The sequence below is a fragment of the Amblyomma mixtum genome, chromosome 3 (assembly GCF_055824585.1).
Source record: "Amblyomma mixtum isolate Tamu chromosome 3, ASM5582458v1, whole genome shotgun sequence".
Classification (NCBI taxonomy): Eukaryota; Metazoa; Arthropoda; class Arachnida; order Ixodida; family Ixodidae; genus Amblyomma; species Amblyomma mixtum.
In genome coordinates, this window is record NC_143014.1 from 110,282,805 (window position 1) to 110,300,756 (window position 17,952).

At 50.6% G+C, this 17,952-nt stretch overlaps 7 non-coding genes across 7 annotated transcripts; all 7 read right to left on the reverse strand.

Moving 5' to 3' along the window:
• Positions 1–3,915: 3,915 nt before the first annotated feature.
• TRNAM-CAU (transfer RNA methionine (anticodon CAU)) lies at positions 3,916–3,988 on the reverse strand. Its single transcript has one exon. It is a non-coding gene; the product is annotated as a tRNA-Met (tRNA).
• A 134-nt stretch (positions 3,989–4,122) lies between these two features.
• TRNAM-CAU (transfer RNA methionine (anticodon CAU)) lies at positions 4,123–4,195 on the reverse strand. Its single transcript has one exon. It is a non-coding gene; the product is annotated as a tRNA-Met (tRNA).
• A 341-nt stretch (positions 4,196–4,536) lies between these two features.
• TRNAM-CAU (transfer RNA methionine (anticodon CAU)) lies at positions 4,537–4,609 on the reverse strand. The gene has a single exon. It is a non-coding gene; the product is annotated as a tRNA-Met (tRNA).
• A 4,980-nt stretch (positions 4,610–9,589) lies between these two features.
• TRNAM-CAU (transfer RNA methionine (anticodon CAU)) lies at positions 9,590–9,662 on the reverse strand. The gene has a single exon. It is a non-coding gene; the product is annotated as a tRNA-Met (tRNA).
• Positions 9,663–9,796: 134 nt separating this feature from the next.
• Positions 9,797–9,869, reverse strand: TRNAM-CAU (transfer RNA methionine (anticodon CAU)). The gene has a single exon. It is a non-coding gene; the product is annotated as a tRNA-Met (tRNA).
• Positions 9,870–15,065: 5,196 nt separating this feature from the next.
• Positions 15,066–15,138, reverse strand: TRNAM-CAU (transfer RNA methionine (anticodon CAU)). Its single transcript has one exon. It is a non-coding gene; the product is annotated as a tRNA-Met (tRNA).
• Positions 15,139–15,272: 134 nt separating this feature from the next.
• TRNAM-CAU (transfer RNA methionine (anticodon CAU)) lies at positions 15,273–15,345 on the reverse strand. The gene has a single exon. It is a non-coding gene; the product is annotated as a tRNA-Met (tRNA).
• Between the last annotated feature and the right edge of the window lie 2,607 nt (positions 15,346–17,952).

The window sequence follows — 17,952 nt, forward strand, 5'->3', positions numbered from 1 at the left end:
CACAGGATCAAGCCTTCTAGGGAGAAACTGGTTTTCTCCACTAGGCGTGATGATATGCGGCATACACCAGACGCCGAGCCAGAACATGGTTGAGCAACTGCAAGAGAAATACGAAAGAGTATTCTCGGAAGAGATTCCAGGAAACGAAGGGCCCCCGGTCACACTGGAGTTGTTGGACAACGCGCAACCCAAATTTCTGAAGGCCAGGCCGGTGCCGTTTGCTCTCCGAGATTCAGTTGAAAAAGAGTTGGACAAACTGGAGCAGCAAGGTGTCATCGAGCCGACGCAGCATTCAGAATGGGCCACACCACCAGGAGACGTTCTGATGTTCGAAGCACTGCCAGAACCTCCGCTTACAGCAGGCACAGTTGCAGCATCTACGCAGAAGTGCGCAGCTCTCCGGCTAGTTTACACAGCTGTTCAACAAGGCAACGTGCATAAACTCAAAGGGGACAACTTCGACGCTTACCGCAGGCGAGCTACAGAGTTGAGCACCCATCGCGGCTGCATCATATTTGGGTCCCGAGTTGTGATGCCGAGAGAACTACGCGCACAAGCTATGTCTCTCATCCACGCCGGACATCGGGGCATCGTTGCAATGAAAAAGTGTGCCAGAAGCTACATGTGGTGGCCTGGCATTGACAACGACATCGAAACAGTGGTGCGAGAATGCAAGCCTTGCCAGAGCAGCCGGAGCGCCCCGCCGAAAGCTCCTGTCCCAGAATGGGAAAAGCCAGACACACCATGGCACACACTGCACATTGATTTTGCAGGACCAATTGAGGGCTGCACTTTCCTTGTGGTCGTAGATGCCTACACAAAGTGGCTTGAGATAAGGCAAATGGGACAGACGACTTCGGCAGCAGTCATTGACAACCTCCGATCACTATTTGCAACGTTCGGCCTGCCGCGCAAGGTAGTGTCGGACAACGGAACACCGTTTGTGTCTGCGGAGATCCTCAAGTTTTATCGCGACAACGGGATCTCATCAGTTACATCGGCCCCCTACCACCCAGCGACAAACGGACAAGCCGAGCGCTACGTAGCCGAGCTAAAACGCGCCCTTGAAAGAGATCAGACAGGCTCGCTGCAGCGCCGCCTTGCGCGCTTTCTCTTCAAGCAGCACACGACGGTTCAGAGCACAACAGGCGAGACCCCCTCGAAAATGATGTTCGAGCGTGAAATGCGAACCCAGCTCACAGCCATCCTCCCCGAGCCAAAGGCAGAGACGTTCCGGGAAGAAAAAGCAATTCCGCGCTGCGGCACGCTTAATGAGGGGCAGCGCGTCCTCGCCCGACAGTTTCTGAAAAAGCCACGCTGGGAGGAAGCTACAATTGTCAGACGCATAGGCCTGCGCTCTTGGCTCGTCAACATACATGGCACAGTAGCACGCCGACATCTCAACCAGCTGCGTAGATTTACGACGCCGTCTGAGAGCTGTCCGCCAGCGGAGAGAACACGTGCACCATCTTCCCACATAGCCTGGCACCTCTTCCCGGAAGAAGAGACTTCGCCCAGGACAGACCTAGGAGACACAGCGAACAACAGCCAGCCTACAAGTGTTTCTCCCCCGAGCGCACAAAGCCAGCGCGCCTCCACGCGTGAGCGCCGACCCCCTGCACGATACCAGGCAACTTTCTAAGGGGGAAGGAAGTGTTGTGTCCCCTTATTGCTTTTGTGTGTGTGCGCCCCCGCATCCTCCTCCTAACGACCACTCGCATCCTCCTCCTAACGACCACTCGCATCCTCCTCCTAACGACCACTTGCCCCTCGTCGCACGCTGTCGCCAGATGCCCCCCCCATGGTGCGCCCCCGCATCCTCCTCCTGTTTTGGGAAGCCACTCCCTCCCGTGGACGCTTCTCCGCTCCCTCCTTTCTTCGGGCGGCCAGTTCGGCTCCTGCCTCGGTCGACGCTGGTCGCACCCTCATCGGCTTTAAATAAACGAAGTCTTAAAGTACCGTGTGCGTCTTTCGCTGCATTCAACACAGCGACCGGACACGACACTTGAATAGCGACAGTGTCTAGCCGATTGCCCCAAAGCAATCGGCGTAACTGTACCTGTTTCTGCCTTGAACGCAGTCCACATATGTTGAGTGTTGCGACAGTCAACTGCTGGTTAGACGCTATGGTGGCTAACTTGAGCTTCAATCAGGCATCCACGATGTCTGGGGGCATCACTCCGGAAGGTGAGACCTCCCTAGAGTTGACGCCCTTTCTCCTTGATCTGGAGCGCCGAGGAGGTTTCTTATTCTTTGACTTTCGACGGCGGGACTTGTGCTTGGCGGGGACACTGTCTTCCTCAGAGGAGGCAGAACTCGGAGACACACCGCGCTTCGAGGCCACACTCAAAATTTGCTCATCGGCATCACAGTTGCCGTCGGGGAGTGAAGTGCCAGGTTGGCACTCTGTTACCTGTGTGGCACATCCGGCAGGAGCCTTAGAAGATGCAGCAGTGCAGGCACTCGGCGCCGGAGCCACACCGTCGTCCTTGTCTTCCTCTGGCCCACGCACAGCACAGGCACGTGCGCCAAGAGTGCCATCACTGACACTGCATATAGCTGGAGCCTGCTGCGCCAGGCATCGACGCTCATCATCTGCAGACAGCTGCTCCATCTGTGAAGGCTGGGTAGGCTCATGCTGCACAGCAGGAACGGGGCCAGACAGCGGGTCAGTAGTCGCTGAGTCAATGGGCGCAACGGCTGGCGTGCCAACAGCAGCATCGAAAACTTCTGTTGCGTCCATCAAGTGCTCCTGCAATGCGTCGTCCATGGCACGGGTGCCACCGCGTAGCTTATCAGCATACGACACTACGCACTCCTCTGTAGTATGGCCGAAACGCCGACAATCATCACACCGAGGAGTGCGACAATGATGGCGTATATGGCCAACCTTGTGGCAACGGAGACACAGTGGTGGCCTTCCTGGCACTAATCCAGACAATGTACACCGCAAATTGTCAAAATGTGAGGCACGTCGTTGACAGTGACGCCATCAGCAAGAGTCAAGGCAACGTCTCGATTCAAGGTGCGCATGCCCTCCATTTCTGGAACCCTCCAGTGCTCCACTGTGATGGACGTAATCGTTCCGCAAGCTCGAAGGGCGTCCCGAATGTAAAAATCTTCAAGATGTTCTGGGAGCCAAAGTATCTTGAGCTTTACTGTCTTCGGTTCCGGGTCAATCACTAGACAACGGCGGTTTTTCACTTGTAACTCCTGAGTGCTCACGAGCTTAGCTTTCGCTAACGCTGTCTTGCATGTCATCATCCATACGTGAGACATCTGAAACTGTCCGATAGAGCTGATGTCACAAGAGGTCAATGACACCCCGTAAGGCATCTCTGAAGTCCTGGGCACGATAGGGACGGCCAGCAAGGTCCGCATGGAGAAATACGGAGTTAAAAACCAGCTTACCAGCAGGCAGACTGGGAAGAACAGTACAGTAAGTATTACTGGCAGCAGAAGCCGCAACAGTACCTCGGCCTAGGGCCGATTTATCCATTTCTGCGGAGAGCATCAAAAACGTGACCGTTCGGAATGCCGTCTTCGTCTTTCTCCTCCACTGCGCTACCGAGGCGGATGAAAGGCTGTCGCAAAGGGTCCTAGCCTAAGGTGGAAGCCTACTCAGTAACGCCCAATACACGTTTTGTCTTCCAGCGCTACCAGCGGCGCCATGGATGAGGCGCGGAGAAATAAAAATAAACACCGCCTTATCCCAGGTGAAGATCGAACTCACGACCTTCAGATTATGAGACTGACGCGCTGCCTACTGCGCTACCGAGGCGGATGAAAGGCTGTCGCAAAGGATCCTAGCCTAAGGTGGAAGCCTACTCAGTAACGCCCAATACACGTTTTGTCTTACAGCGCTACCAGCGGCGCCAGGGATGAGGCGCGGAGAAATAAAAATAAACACCGCCTTGTCCCGGGTGAGGATCGAACTCACGACCTTCAGATTATGAGACTGACGCGCTGCCTACTGCGCTACCGAGGCGGATGAAAGGCTGTCGCAAAGGGTCCTAGCCTAAGGTGGAAGCCTACTCAGTAACGCCCAATGCACGTTTTGTCTTCCAGCGCTACGAGCGGCGCCATGGATGAGGCGCGGAGAAATAAAAATAAACACCGCCTTGCCCCGGGTGAGGATCGAGCTCACGACCTTCAGATTATGAGACTGACGCGCTGCCTACTGCGCTACCGAGGCGGATGAAAGGCTGTCGCAAAGGATCCTAGCCTAAGGTGGAAGCCTACTCAGTAACGCCCAATACACGTTTTGTCTTCCAGCGCTACCAGCGGCGCCATGGATGAGGCGCGGAGAAATAAAAATAAACACCGCCTTACCCCAGGTGAAGATCGAACTCACGACCTTCAGATTATGACACTGACGCGCTGCCTACTGCGCTACCGAGGCGGATGAAAGGCTGTCGCAAAGGATCCTAGCCTAAGGTGGCAGCCTACTCAGTAACGCCCAATACACGTTTTGTCTTACAGCGCTACCAGCGGCGCCAGGGATGAGGCGCGGAGAAATAAAAATAAACACCGCCTTGTCCCGGGTGAGGATCGAACTCACGACCTTCAGATTATGAGACTGACGCGCTGCCTACTGCGCTAGCGAGGCTTTTTTTTTTCTTTATTGCCTTCAAGAAAACAACACAAAAACTACAGACACCAAACTTTGAAAACCAGCAACCTGCCAGATCTTCCTGGCAGGCCTTGTCAAGTTTAAAATTCTCTCAACAGAGTCAAATTTTCCAGCCTGGGTAGCCAATCGGGTACACATGCTTGTAGTTTCATTACTTCCACAAATCTACGTACATTTTCCCGAAAATACATGCGGGCTGGTCTGGCGTCAGAATCGCAGTAATACCCCGCCATTCTGGAGCGCCATATACTATGGAGGCCCCAGAGCATTACCTGATCAAACGGGAACCCGTCCTGGTTTTCAATTGCCAAATATCTGATACCGTAGGGATGAAGCGGCAGCTCTTTTTTAATTGTTCGTTGCAAAACGTCCCAGAAAAACACCCCCTCCCAACAGTGAAGAAACACATGGTCTATTGTTTCGGGACACTTGCAAATTAGGCAATGCGAACCCCACGGTAGGAATAAACCTCTTCCCTTTAAAAACCTTTTAACTGATAGTGTTTCTGTATGTAGCTTGAAGAAGAAAGTTTTGGTTCTTGGCTGTACTTGCATTCTTTTTACTCTTTTCAGAACATCCCCTCTGTGGCCTCCATCGTACAAAGCTCTATACATTGGCACTGGAAAAACAACATCACACAGATCTGCGTATAGCTTTCTCCGCTTCACGCCACTTAAATATTCTCTCGGAAAAACGCACAAGAAATTTAACGCTATCAGCAACTTCTCTGAAGTAACCTAAAGTTCTTCCGGAAAAATAATTTGTTCCCACAACAAAATCAGGCAAAACACGGGTCAACCTTAGTTGACACATAGTTCTCAAAAAAGGGTCGCGCACATCTCGAAAAAAGAAGAACCTGTTTACAAGCTGGCGCAGAAACAGATGTCCTAGCCCAAGGCCACCATCTTTCACACGTCTAAACAAATTCGTCCGTCGGCACCGTTCCCAGGTCGAGGACCAAACAAAAACAGCTAAAATGCGATGTATCTTCTGTACATCTGCCCGGGAACAGTGCAACACTTGCATGACGTACCACAGTTTGCTTAAAAAGAACAAGTTACACACCGTCGCTCTCGCGAAGATTGATAAATGTGCCCCCTTCCATCTATCTGATTTTTCCCGTAGTTCGTTCGCTTGTTCTTTCCAATATGCATCACTGTACCGGTAGCAATTTAGTGGCACTCCTAGGTATTTTGGGGGGATAGTTACCCAAGTCACATTTGCAAAACGATCTGGGGTTGATGGCCAACCCCCATGCCAAAGTTCCTGGCACTTTGCCCAGTTCACTTTACTTCCGGTTGCCTTCCTGAAACTGTCAACAGACACAACAGCCTCCCGTATGCTCTGCTGATTCACAGCAAACACCGCTAGGTCATCCGCGTACGCAAGCAACTTTACTTCAGCTGCCTGCAACTTAGAACCTTGAACAGCCTCGTTCTTAATAATGTTCAAACATAGTGTCTCTATGTAAATGGCAAACAAAAGTGGACTGAGGGGGCAGCCCTGGCGTACCGAACGTTGCACCCGAATGGGGGCCCCCAGACTCTTGTTTATAATTAATCTCGTAGTGCAGCCGCGGTACGCCATGGCCACGCCCTCTCGAATTACGGAACCTACATTCGCGTGGTCCAGAATACTGAGCAAAATTTCGTGGGCTACACAGTCAAATGCTTTTTCGAGGTCTAGTTGGAGGATGGCCACACATTCATTAGTCAGATCACAACACTCCAGAACCGATCTTGCCGTGTGTATGTTAGTCATAATTGATCTCCCCTTTATCCCACACGTTTGATGAGGGCCAACAATATCCTGAATTACTGACTGCAGTCTCCTTGCTAGCACTTTCATTAATATTTTATAATCGACATTAGTCAAGGAAATTGGCCTGTAAGCTGTGACCTGCTGGAGCTTTTCCTCGTTATTTGTCTTGGGAATTAGAATAGTGTGAGATAACCCGTATGACAGCGGCAATCTGTTCATTTCGTACGCTTCTTGGAACAACGCAGTCAATATTGGCGCTATTTCGTTCTTAAAACCCTTAGAGAAAGCCGCACTTAAGCCGTCTGGCCCAGGCGACTTTCCCATATTTAAACGATCGATTGCTTTTTCGACCTCGAGTTCTGTGATTGGCATCTCTAATCTTTCCTTCGTGTCCTCGTCTAGTCGTGGCATAGCCATAAGAAACTTTTCTTTGAACACGTTTATGTCGACCTCCTGTTTGTTAAAAAGCTGCTGATAATATTGGAAGAAGCCCTGTCTGATATGTTCGTCATCTGACGATAGCATGCCGCCCCACACAATCTTATCAATGTGATTTTTCTCTGCATGAGCCTTTTCCAATGCCAGTGCTCTTTTCGAGGGCGTCTCGCCCATGTTCCAGCTTTCCGCCCTTGCCCTCACTAACGCTCCTCGGTATCTGTCTTCTTCCATCAACGCAAGCTGTTCTTTTATTTTCCTAATATCTTCTATCCATTTGCCGGGTGCCTTACATTCTTGCTCATGTAGTTTTTCCAGCAAAGCCTTTAGCTGGGTTTCTTTAATTTTCTCCTGGTACCGCAGGCAACTGGACCTATCAATGGCTTTTATTTTAATCTGTTCTTTGCACATCTCCCATTGCTTCCAGATTTCGTACAATGTGCCCGGCCTTACTTTAATGAGTTCATTCAGTACAACCCGTCTAAAGGCTTCATCACTGAGCAATTTGTTGTTAAATTTCCATAACTCCCAGCTAAATGCATTCCTTCGTTTTTTGGTGCCGAATACGCATTTCACTAAGCAGTGATCCGTGAATGTCATGGGCACAACTTGGTATTCATTGCATACGGGAATCAAATCCAGCGACACGTAAATTCTGTCAAGGCGCGCGTGGCTCGAACCTTGGAAGTGCGTGTACTGTACGGCACCCGCTCCCCCCAGGTACTCAGCCACATCTTCCATATTCCACTCGCTTGTTAACTGGCACAACACATCAGTACTCTTGTCTCTGAAGCCGCGTGTGCTGGTTTTGTCCCGAGCATTCAGTACATAGTTGAAATCGCCCAGCATTACAACCTGCCTTACCGTACTTAACTGCTGCATAGCATTCTCGAAAAACACTGCTCTTTCCTCAACAATGTTAGGAGCATACACACAAATAATGCGCCACTCAGCATTGGAATATGCAAAATCGGCTACAACACACCGTCCTGACAGACATGAGTAGTGAGCCTGTACAATCAGTCCAGGCAGCTTTTTGACAAGCAATACACACCCAGCCGACGTCCCTACCGCGTGGCTCACAATGGCGTAAAATCTAGCCGTGAAACGTTGCACCATGCTCCCGGGCTCTTCCTCCCCATCAACCTTTGTTTCTTGTACGGCAAGTACGTCGATATCATGGTCACTAAGCAGGGGGTGTACTTGGCTCTGCTTCTTTTTTGCTGCCAATCCCCTGACATTTAACGTGGCTACTCTCAAAGGGGTTTCAGACGCCATTTTCATAAAGGGTGAAAAGACCGAGAGCATGGTGCTTACCTTCCTCGTCTAGCGCGCGGCTAGACGCCGTCGTTGGAACCGCCTCCGTCTGGTGCGAGCGGCTGAACTGGCAGCGGGGGCGCTTTATCCGCTGCACGCCTCTCCGAAGAAAGGTTTGGCCGCGGACGTAGTGCGGACTGCCGGGATTGGACTGTTTTTGCTGGCGGCTCGTCGACACCGGGGGCTGCTGCCTGGTCACCTTCGAGGTCGGTCTGTGTGTGGGGTCGCTTGGCTGGGGCTGTGACGCTTGGCGAACGAGTACCGCTGGTGTCCGGGTGCTCCTCACCGTTATCCTGCTCCATGTCGTCTGCCGGCTGAGGTGACGTCTCTTCGTCTGACCTAGGGAGGTCAGGTGTAGCGTCACTCCTCCCTGCATCGCTGGCAGCATTAATGTCTCGTGCGGAGTCCCCCGACGAGTCTGTCTCCCGTGCCTGCGTACGCGCTTCTCCGGTACCCTTTGCCGCCTCCTCTGCCTCTACTACGTCCATAGTGAGCTCCGCCGACCGCTCCCTCGTTCCAGGTCCCGCGGCCGAAGCGTACGTGAGCACACAGTCAGCCTCCTCATGTCCGTATCGCCTACATTTTGAACATCGGGGCACCTTACATTCGCGGCGGACGTGTCCCGTGCCTCGACAGCGTAAGCACTGCATCGCCCGCCCAGGCACCATGACAAGGGCTAATTCCCCGGCGACTCGCAGCTGGTGCGGTAAATCATCTACCTTGATGCCCGGCTTCAATTTCAGGAGCACCGTCCTCGTGGTGGACCCCTTCTCATTGACGCCTTGAACTCGCCACCTCTCCCGGTTCACTTCGGTCACATTCCCAAAAGCAGCAAAGGCCGTCCGGATGTCATCATCTGCCACGCCGTGCAACATCCAGTGGAGTCGCAGCTTCACTTGTTGGTCTTCGGGATCGATGATGAGGCAGCAGCGACCTTTAACTTCCAGTTCCTTGAACGCCGCCAGCTTCTTTGTTGCTTCTGTGCTGGTTAACGTGACAGCCCACACATGGTTGATCTGATACGCCCCCAACGCCAAAACGTCGGGGAGCGCACCAACGTTGGCAAGGGCGTCACGGAAATCCTCGACCCTGTATGGCCTAACCCGCACATCGCCGTGCAAAAAAAGCGTGTTAAAAACAACGTGTCCGGTCGGCAAAGTTGGCAGAATAATCTGGTACTCGCTATCTTCGTTGTCCTTGAGCCTGTTTCCGCGGCTGGAAAGGGCCGCTATCGCCGCTCCGCTGGAGCTCATGATCCTGCGTCCGTCACGCTCGGTGGCCGGAAGTAGAATGACTGCGCTACCGAGGCGGACGAAAGGCTGTCGCAAAGGGTCCTAGCCTAAGGTGGAAGCCTACTCAGTAACGCCCAATACACGTTTTGTCTTCCAGCGCTACCAGCGGCGCCATGGATGAGGCGTGGAGAAATAAAAATAAACACCGCCTTGCCCCGGGTGAGGATCGAACTCACGACCTTCAGATTATGAGACTGACGCGCTGCCTACTGCGCTACCGAGGCGGATGAAAGGCTGTCGCAAAGGATCCTAGCCTAAGGTGGAAGCCTACTCAGTAACGCCCAATGCACGTTTTGTCTTCCAGCGCTACGAGCGGCGCCATGGATGAGGCGCGGAGAAATAAAAATAAACACCGCCTTGCCCCGGGTGAGGATCGAGCTCACGACCTTCAGATTATGAGACTGACGCGCTGCCTACTGCGCTACCGAGGCGGATGAAAGGCTGTCGCAAAGGATCCTAGCCTAAGGTGGCAGCCTACTCAGTAACGCCCAATACACGTTTTGTCTTCCAGCGCTACCAGCGGCGCCATGGATGAGGCGCGGAGAAATAAAAATAAACACCGCCTTACCCCAGGTGAAGATCGAACTCACGACCTTCAGATTATGACACTGACGCGCTGCCTACTGCGCTACCGAGGCTTTTTTTTTTTTTTTTTTCTTTATTGCCTTCGAGAAAACAACACAAAAATTACATAAACCAAACTTTGAAAACCAGCAACCTGCCAGATCTTCCTGGCAGGCCATGTCAAGTTTAAAATTCTCTCAACAGAGTCAAATTTTCCATCCTGGGTAGCCAATCGGGTACACAAGCTTGCAGTTTCATCACTTCAACAAATCTACGTACATTTTCCCGAAAATACATGCGGGCTGGTCTCGCGTCAGAATCGCAGTAATACCCCGCCATTCTGGAGCGCCATATACTATGGAGGCCCCAGAGCATTACCTGATCAAACGGGAACCCGTCCTGGTTTTCAATTGCCAAATATCTGATACCGTAGGGATGAAGCGGGAGCTCTTTTTTAATTGTTCGTTGCAAAACGTCCCAAAAAAACACCCCCTCCCAACAGTGAAGAAACACATGGTCTATTGTTTCGGGACACTTGCAGATTAGGCATTGCGAACCCCACGGTAGGAATAAACCCCTTCCCTCTAAAAAGCTTTTAACTGATAGTGTTTCTGTATGTAACTTGAAGAAGAAAGTTTTGGTTCCTGGCTGTACTTGCATTCTTTTTACTCTTTTCAGAACATCCCCTCCGTGGCCTCCATCGTACAAAGCTCTGTACATTGGCACTGGAAAAACAACATCACACAGATCTGCGTATAGCTTTTTCCGCTTCACGTCACTTAAATATTCTCTCGAAAAACGCACAACAAGAAATTTAACGCTATCAGCAACTTCTCTGAAGTAACCAAAAGTTCTTGCGGAAAAATAATTTGTTCCCACAACAAAATCAGGCAAAACACCGGTCAACCTTAGTTGACACATAGTTCTCAAAAAAGGGTCACGCACATCTCGGAAAAAGAAAAACCTGTTTACAAGCTGGCGCAGGAACAGATGTCCTAGCCCAAGGCCACCATCTTTCACACGTCTAAACAAATTCGTCCGTCGGCACCGTTCCCAGGTCGATGACCAAACAAAAACAGCTAAAATGCGATGTATCTTCTGTACATTTGCCCGGGAACAGTGCAACACTTGCATTACGTACCACAGTTTGCTTAAAAAGAACAAATTACACACCGTCGCTCTCGCAAAGATTGACAAATGTGCCCCCTTCCATCTATCTGATTTTTCCCGTAGTTCGTTCGCTTGTTCTTTCCAATATGCATCACTGTCCCGGTAGCAGTTTAGTGGCACTCCTAGGTATTTTGGGGGGATAGTTACCCAAGTCACATTTGCAAAAAGATCTGGGGTTGATGGCCAACCCCCATGCCAAAGTCCCTGGCACTTTGCCCAGTTCACTTTACTTCCGGTTGCCTTCCGGAAACTGTCAACTGACACAACAGCCTCCCGTATGCTCTGCTGATTCACAGCAAACACCGCTAGGTCATCCGCGTACGCAAGCAACTTGACTTCAGCTGCCTGCAACCTAAAACCTTGAACAGCCTCGTTCTTAATAATGCTCAAACATAGTGTCTCTATGTAAATGGCAAACAAAAGGGGACTGAGGGGGCAGCCCTGGCGTACCGAACGTTGCACCCGAATGGAGGCCCCCAGACTCTTGTTTATAATTAATCTCGTAGTGCAGCCGCGGTACGCCATGGCCACACCCTCTCGAATTACGGAACCTACATTCGCGTGGTCCAGAATACTGAGCAAAATTTCGTGGGCGACACAGTCAAATGCTTTTTCGAGGTCTAGTTGGAGGATGGCCACACATTCATTAGTCAGATCACAACACTCCAGAACCGATCTTGCCGTGTGTATGTTAGTCATAATTGATCTCCCCTTTATCCCGCACGTTTGATGAGGGCCGACAATATCCTGGATTACTGACTGCAGCCTCCTTGCTAGCACTTTCATTAATATTTTATAATCGACATTAGTCAAGGAAATTGGCCTGTAAGCTGTGACCTGCTGGAGCTTTTCCTCGTTATTTGTCTTGGGAATTAGAATAGTGTGAGATGACCCGTATGACAGCGGCAATCTGTTTATTTCGTAGGCTTCTTGGAACAACGCAGTCAATATTGGCGCTATTTCGTTCTTGAACCCCTTATAGAAAGCTGCACTTAAGCCGTCTGGCCCAGGCGACTTTCCCATATTTAAACTATCGATTGCTTTTTCGACCTCGAGTTCTGTGATTGGCATCTCTAATCTTTTCTTCGTGTCCTCGTCTAGTCGTGGCATAGCCATAAGAAACTTTTCTTTGAACAAGTTTATGTCGACCTCCTGTTTGTTAAAAAGCTGCTGATAATATTGGAAGAAGCCTTGTCTGATATGATCGTCATCTGACGATAGCATGCCGCCCCATGCAATCTTATCAATATGATTTTTCTCTGCATGAGCCTTTTCCAATGCCAGTGCTCTTTTCGAGGGCGTCTCGCCCATGTTCCAGCTTTCCGCCCTTGCCCTTACTAACGCTCCTTGGTATCTGTCTTCTTCCATCAACGCAAGCTGTTCTTTTATTTTCCTAATATCTTCTATCCATTTGCCGGGTGCCTTACATTCTTGCTCATGTAGTTTTTCCAGCAAAGCCTTTAGCTGGGTTTCTTTAATTTTCTCCTGATACCGCAGGCAACTGGACCTATCAATGGCCTTTATTTTAATCTGTTCTTTGCACATCTCCCATTGCTTCCAGATTTCGTACAATGTGCCCGGCCTTACTTTAATGAGTTCATTCAGTACAACCCGTCTAAAGGCTTCATCGCTGAGCAATTTGTTGTTAAATTTCCATAACTCCCAGCTAAATGCATTCCTTCGTTTTCTGGTGCCGAATACGCATTTCACTAAGCAGTGATCCGTGAATGTCATGGGCACAACTTGGTATTCATTACATACGGGAATCAAATCCAGCGACACGTAAATTCTGTCAAGGCGCGCGTGGCTCGAACCTTGGAAGTGCGTGTACTGCACGGCACGCGCTCCCCCCAGGTACTCAGCCACATCTTCCATATTCCACTCGCTTGTTAACTGGCACAACACATCAGTACTCTTGTCTCTGAAGCCGCGTGTGCTGGTTTTGTCCCGAGCATTCAGTACACAGTTGAAATCGCCCAGCATTACAACCTGCCTCTCCGTACTTAACTGCTGCATAACATTCTCAAAAAACACTGCTCTTTCCTCAACAATGTTAGGTGCATACACACAAATAATGCGCCACTCAGCATTGGAATATGCAAAATCGGCTACAACACACCGTCCTGACAGACATGAGTAGTGAGCCTGTACAATCAGTCCGGGCAGCTTTTTGACAAACAATACACACCCAGCCGATGTCCCTACCGCGTGGCTCACAATGGCGTAAAATCTAGCCGTGAAACGTTGCACCATGCTCCCGGTCTCTTCCTCCCCATCAACCTTTGTTTCTTGTACGGCAAGCACGTCGATATCATGGTCACTTAACAGGCGGTGTACTTGGCTCTGCTTCTTTTTGGCTGCCAGTCCCCTGACATTTAACGTGGCTACACTCAAAGGGGTTTCAGGCGCCATTTCCATAAAGGGTGAATAGACCGAAAGCATGGTGCTTACCTTCCTCGTCTAGCGCGCGGCTAGACGCCGTCGTTGGAACCGCCTCCGTCTGGTGCGAGCGGCTGAACTGGCAGCGGGGGCGCTTTGTCCGCAGCACGCCTCTCCGAAGAAAGGTTTGGCCGCGGACGTAGTGTGGACCGCCGGGGTTGGACTGTTTTTGCTGGCGGCTCGTCGACACCGGGGACTGTTGCCTTGTCACCTTCGAGATCGGTCTGTGTGTGGGGTCGCTTGGCTGGGGCTGTGACGCTTGGCGAACGAGTACCGCTGGTGTCCGGGTGCTCCTCACCGTTATCCTGCTCCATGTCGTCTGCCGGCTGAGGTGACGTCTCTTCGTCTGACCTAGGGAGGTAGGGCGTAGCGTCACTCCTCCCCCCATCGCTGGCAGCTTTGATGTCTCGAGCGGAGTCTCCCGACGAGACTGTCTCCCGTGCCTGCGTACGCTCTTCTCCGGTTCCCTTTGCCGCCTCCTCTGCCTCGACTACGTCCATAGTGAGCTCCGCCGACCGCTCCCTCGTTCCAGGTCCCGCGGCCGAAGCGTACGTGAGCACACAGTCAGCCTCCTCATGTCCGTAGCGCCTACATTTTGAACATCGGGGCACCTTACATTCGCGGCGGACGTGTCCCGTGCCTCGACAGCGTAAGCACTGCATCGCCCGCCCAGGCACAACGACAAGGGCTAATTCCCCGGCGACTCGCAGCTGGTGCGGTAAGTCATCTACCTTGATGCCCGGCTTCAATTTCAGGAGCACCGTCCTCGTGGTGGACCCCTTCTCCTTGACGCCTTGAACACGCCACCTCTCCCGGGTCACTTCGGTCACGTTCCCAAAAGCCGCAAAGGCCGTCCGGATGTCATCATCTGCAACGCCGTGCAACATCCAGTGGAGTCGCAGCTTCACTTGTTGGTCTTCGGGATCGATGATGAGGCAGCGGCGACCTTTAACTTCCAGTTCCTTGAACTCCGCCAGCTTCTTTGTTGCTTCTGTGCTGGTTAAGGTGACAGCCCACACATGGTTGATCTGATACGCCCCCAACGCCAAAACGTCGGGGAGCGCACCAACGTTGGCAAGGGCGTCGCGGAAATCCTCGACCCTGTATGGCCTAACCCGCACATCGCCGTGCAAAAAAAGCGTGTTAAAAACAACGCGTCCGGTGGGCAAAGTTGGCAGAATAATCTGATAGTCGCTATCTTCGTTGTCCTCGAGCCTGTTTCCGCGGCTGGAAAGGGCCGCTATCGCCGCTCCGCTGGAGCTCATGATCCTGCGTCCGTCACGCTCGGTGGCCGGAAGTAGAATGCTGCGCTACCGAGGCGGATGAAAGGCTGTCGCAAAGGATCCTAGCCTAAGGTGGCAGCCTACTCAGTAACGCCCAATACACGTTTTGTCTTACAGCGCTACCAGCGGCGCCAGGGATGAGGCGCGGAGAAATAAAAATAAACACCGCCCTGCCCCGGGTGAGGATCGAACTCACGACCTTCAGATTATGAGACTGACGCGCTGCCTACTGCGCTACCGAGGCGGATGAAAGGCTGTCGCAAAGGGTCCTAGCCTAAGGTGGAAGCCTACTCAGTAACGCCCAATACATGTTTTGTTTTCCAGCGCTACCATCGGCGCCATGGATGAGGCGCGGAGAAATAAAAATAAACACCGCCTTGCCCCGGGTGAGGATCGAACTCACGACCTTCAGATTATGAGACTGACGCGCTGCCTACTGCGCTACCGAGGCTTTTTTTTTCTTCAACATGGTATTTATTACAGTGATGTAATGTTCTATGTACATGAACTATATACAAGCCATTATGAAAACAGTGTTAAACAATACATAGTGAAAAGACCATGCACTAGAAAAGGGGCAATGCAGAGCACATCACTAATAGTGAGTGCCACTCCGGTTCGTACTCAGTCTGGGCATACACGTCTCATAGATGAATAACCATTCGACTGAAGTGATCCTTTGTAGACAACAGGTTCACAGTGTCTGTCCATCATGCGGGTTTTCCAGAGGCTGTGCAGTCCAATCAGAAAGAACATGTCCAGGGGTTCATCAACAAATGGCAGCGCCGTGAGATAGCGAACAGAATGTGGAGTCAGATGAATTCTTTTTTTAAATGTGCGTTGCAGGATATCCCAGAAGAGTACTGCATCTTTGCAACTGATGAAACAATGCTCAATTGTTTCTGGTTCATCACAAAGGCGGCAATTAACGGTAGACACAAAAATGCCCTTTTTCTCTAACCATGTTCTAACGGGCAACGTACCGGTGTGTAACTTAAAGAAAAAGGTCTTTGTACACGGCGAGACTGGCATCTTACGTACTCTTTTGAGTACGTCATGCCCCGGTAAACCAAAATACAGAGAGCGCTACATGGGCGGAGGGAAGAGCATACTAATCATATCCTTATACAACTTTTTCCTCGACACTAAAAAAAAAAAAGGAACTCAGGAGAAAAACGAACAAGTAGGAAACGGACAGCCAAACACACCTCTTGCATTATGCCCCACAAACACGGACGGTCACAAACATTGGAAGACACAATGAGGTTGGGTAAAACATGAACTAAATTTATTTGCAGGAATGAACGTACTATTGGGTGTGTAGTGTCACGGAAAAACATGAAACGTGACACTATCTGTCGGACATACAGGTGAACTAGACCAAGGGCGCCAGCGCTTACAGGCCGAAAAAGGTTATCACGCCTCATGGATTCAAAAGACGAATCCCACACAAAAGTAGCGAAAGCCCTGTGAAAACGCTGGATAGGAAGTCTTGCGCAATGAATAATTTGCAGTACATAATATATTTTAGTGGCGAGAAACAGATTACAGGCGGTCGCCCTGCCAAAAATTGAGAGGCCATGGGGGACAAACGTTTGAGCATAGCGCTGAAGAGTTGACACGCGGTCTTTCCAATAATGTGCGCTATGCTTATAGGCACTCAAAGGGACGCCAAGGTGCTTTGGTGGCCTGCATGTCCATGTTATACCAGCCTATTCAGCAAGTGTCGTACCCCAGCTACCAAACCAAAAACCGCAACTCTTAGAGCGATTAATCCGACTTCCTGACACCGAACCAAAGTCCTCCGTTAAACGAACAACCTCATTGATGCTTGGCTTATCAGTGCAAAAAAACGCAAGGTCATCTGCATAAGCCAATAGCTTCAGTTCGTGGCCCATTATTCGGAAACCATTGACAGCTCTACTGTTTATAACACTTATGCAAAGTGGCTCCAAGTATAATGCGAACAGGAGCGGAGACAGTGGGCACCCTTGTTTCACCGAAGACTGATTTGGGACTGGTTGCGAGAGACAGCCATTAACAATCAAGCGCGTGGTACAGGATTTGTAACAAAGGCGTATGCCAGTAGAAAGTATTGAACCGAGATTGCCGTGATTTAAAAGTGCAAAAAGAAATGAATGGCACACTCGATCAAATGCCTTTGCCAGGTCAATTTGCAGCATTGCTAATTGTTCTTGAGCGTCACTGCAATACTACAACACCGTACGCGCTACATGTAGGTTAGATTTTATTGATCGTCCCCGCAAGCCACATGTTTGATGAGGCCCAATCAAAGTAGACATTGCAAGCTGCAGCCGATTTGACAGTACTTTATCAAAAATCTTATAATCTACATTAGAAAGCGTGATTGGTCTGTAGCCATCTACAAATCGAAGTTTTTCCTTATCCTCGGTCTTTGGTATAAAGACAATATGACTTTTCGTAAATGACTGAGGCAGAAATTCAACATCAATACTTGTCTCAAAAATTTGGAACAGGACAGGGGCTAGAACGGATTTAAATGCCTTGTAAAATTCTGAGAGGCCGTCAGGCCCCGGGGTTTTCGAAAGCGGCAATTGATCAATTGCATCTTGCAGTTCACCCAAGCTTAAAGAGCCACTTATTGCCTTGCACTCATCCTCATTGAGTAGGTTAATCGTGGACACCAATCGCGCTATATGATCATCATCAGCAGTGCTAGACGTGGCAGCAAACAGAGAGCTATAGTGGTTTTCAAACTCGGTAACTATGACATCTGTACTTGTGACCAGGGCACCACCACAGTAAAGCTCAGAAATTCGCTTGGCAGCCACATGACGACGCTCATCTAGCAAGGCCTGTCTAGTAGGCTTCTCAGAGTGCAGAGCACGGTTGCTGCGGGATCGTACACGGGCCGCACGATAGCGTTCTGCATCAAACTTCTGAAGGTTGCACTTAACAGCACCAATTTCCTTTGTGTACAAGCCAGGAGCCTCACATTCAAGCGCATGCAGATTATAAAGACTCTGAAGTAACCGTTTCTCCTCACCATGCTTAAGATAAGACTTCACGGAGCCGA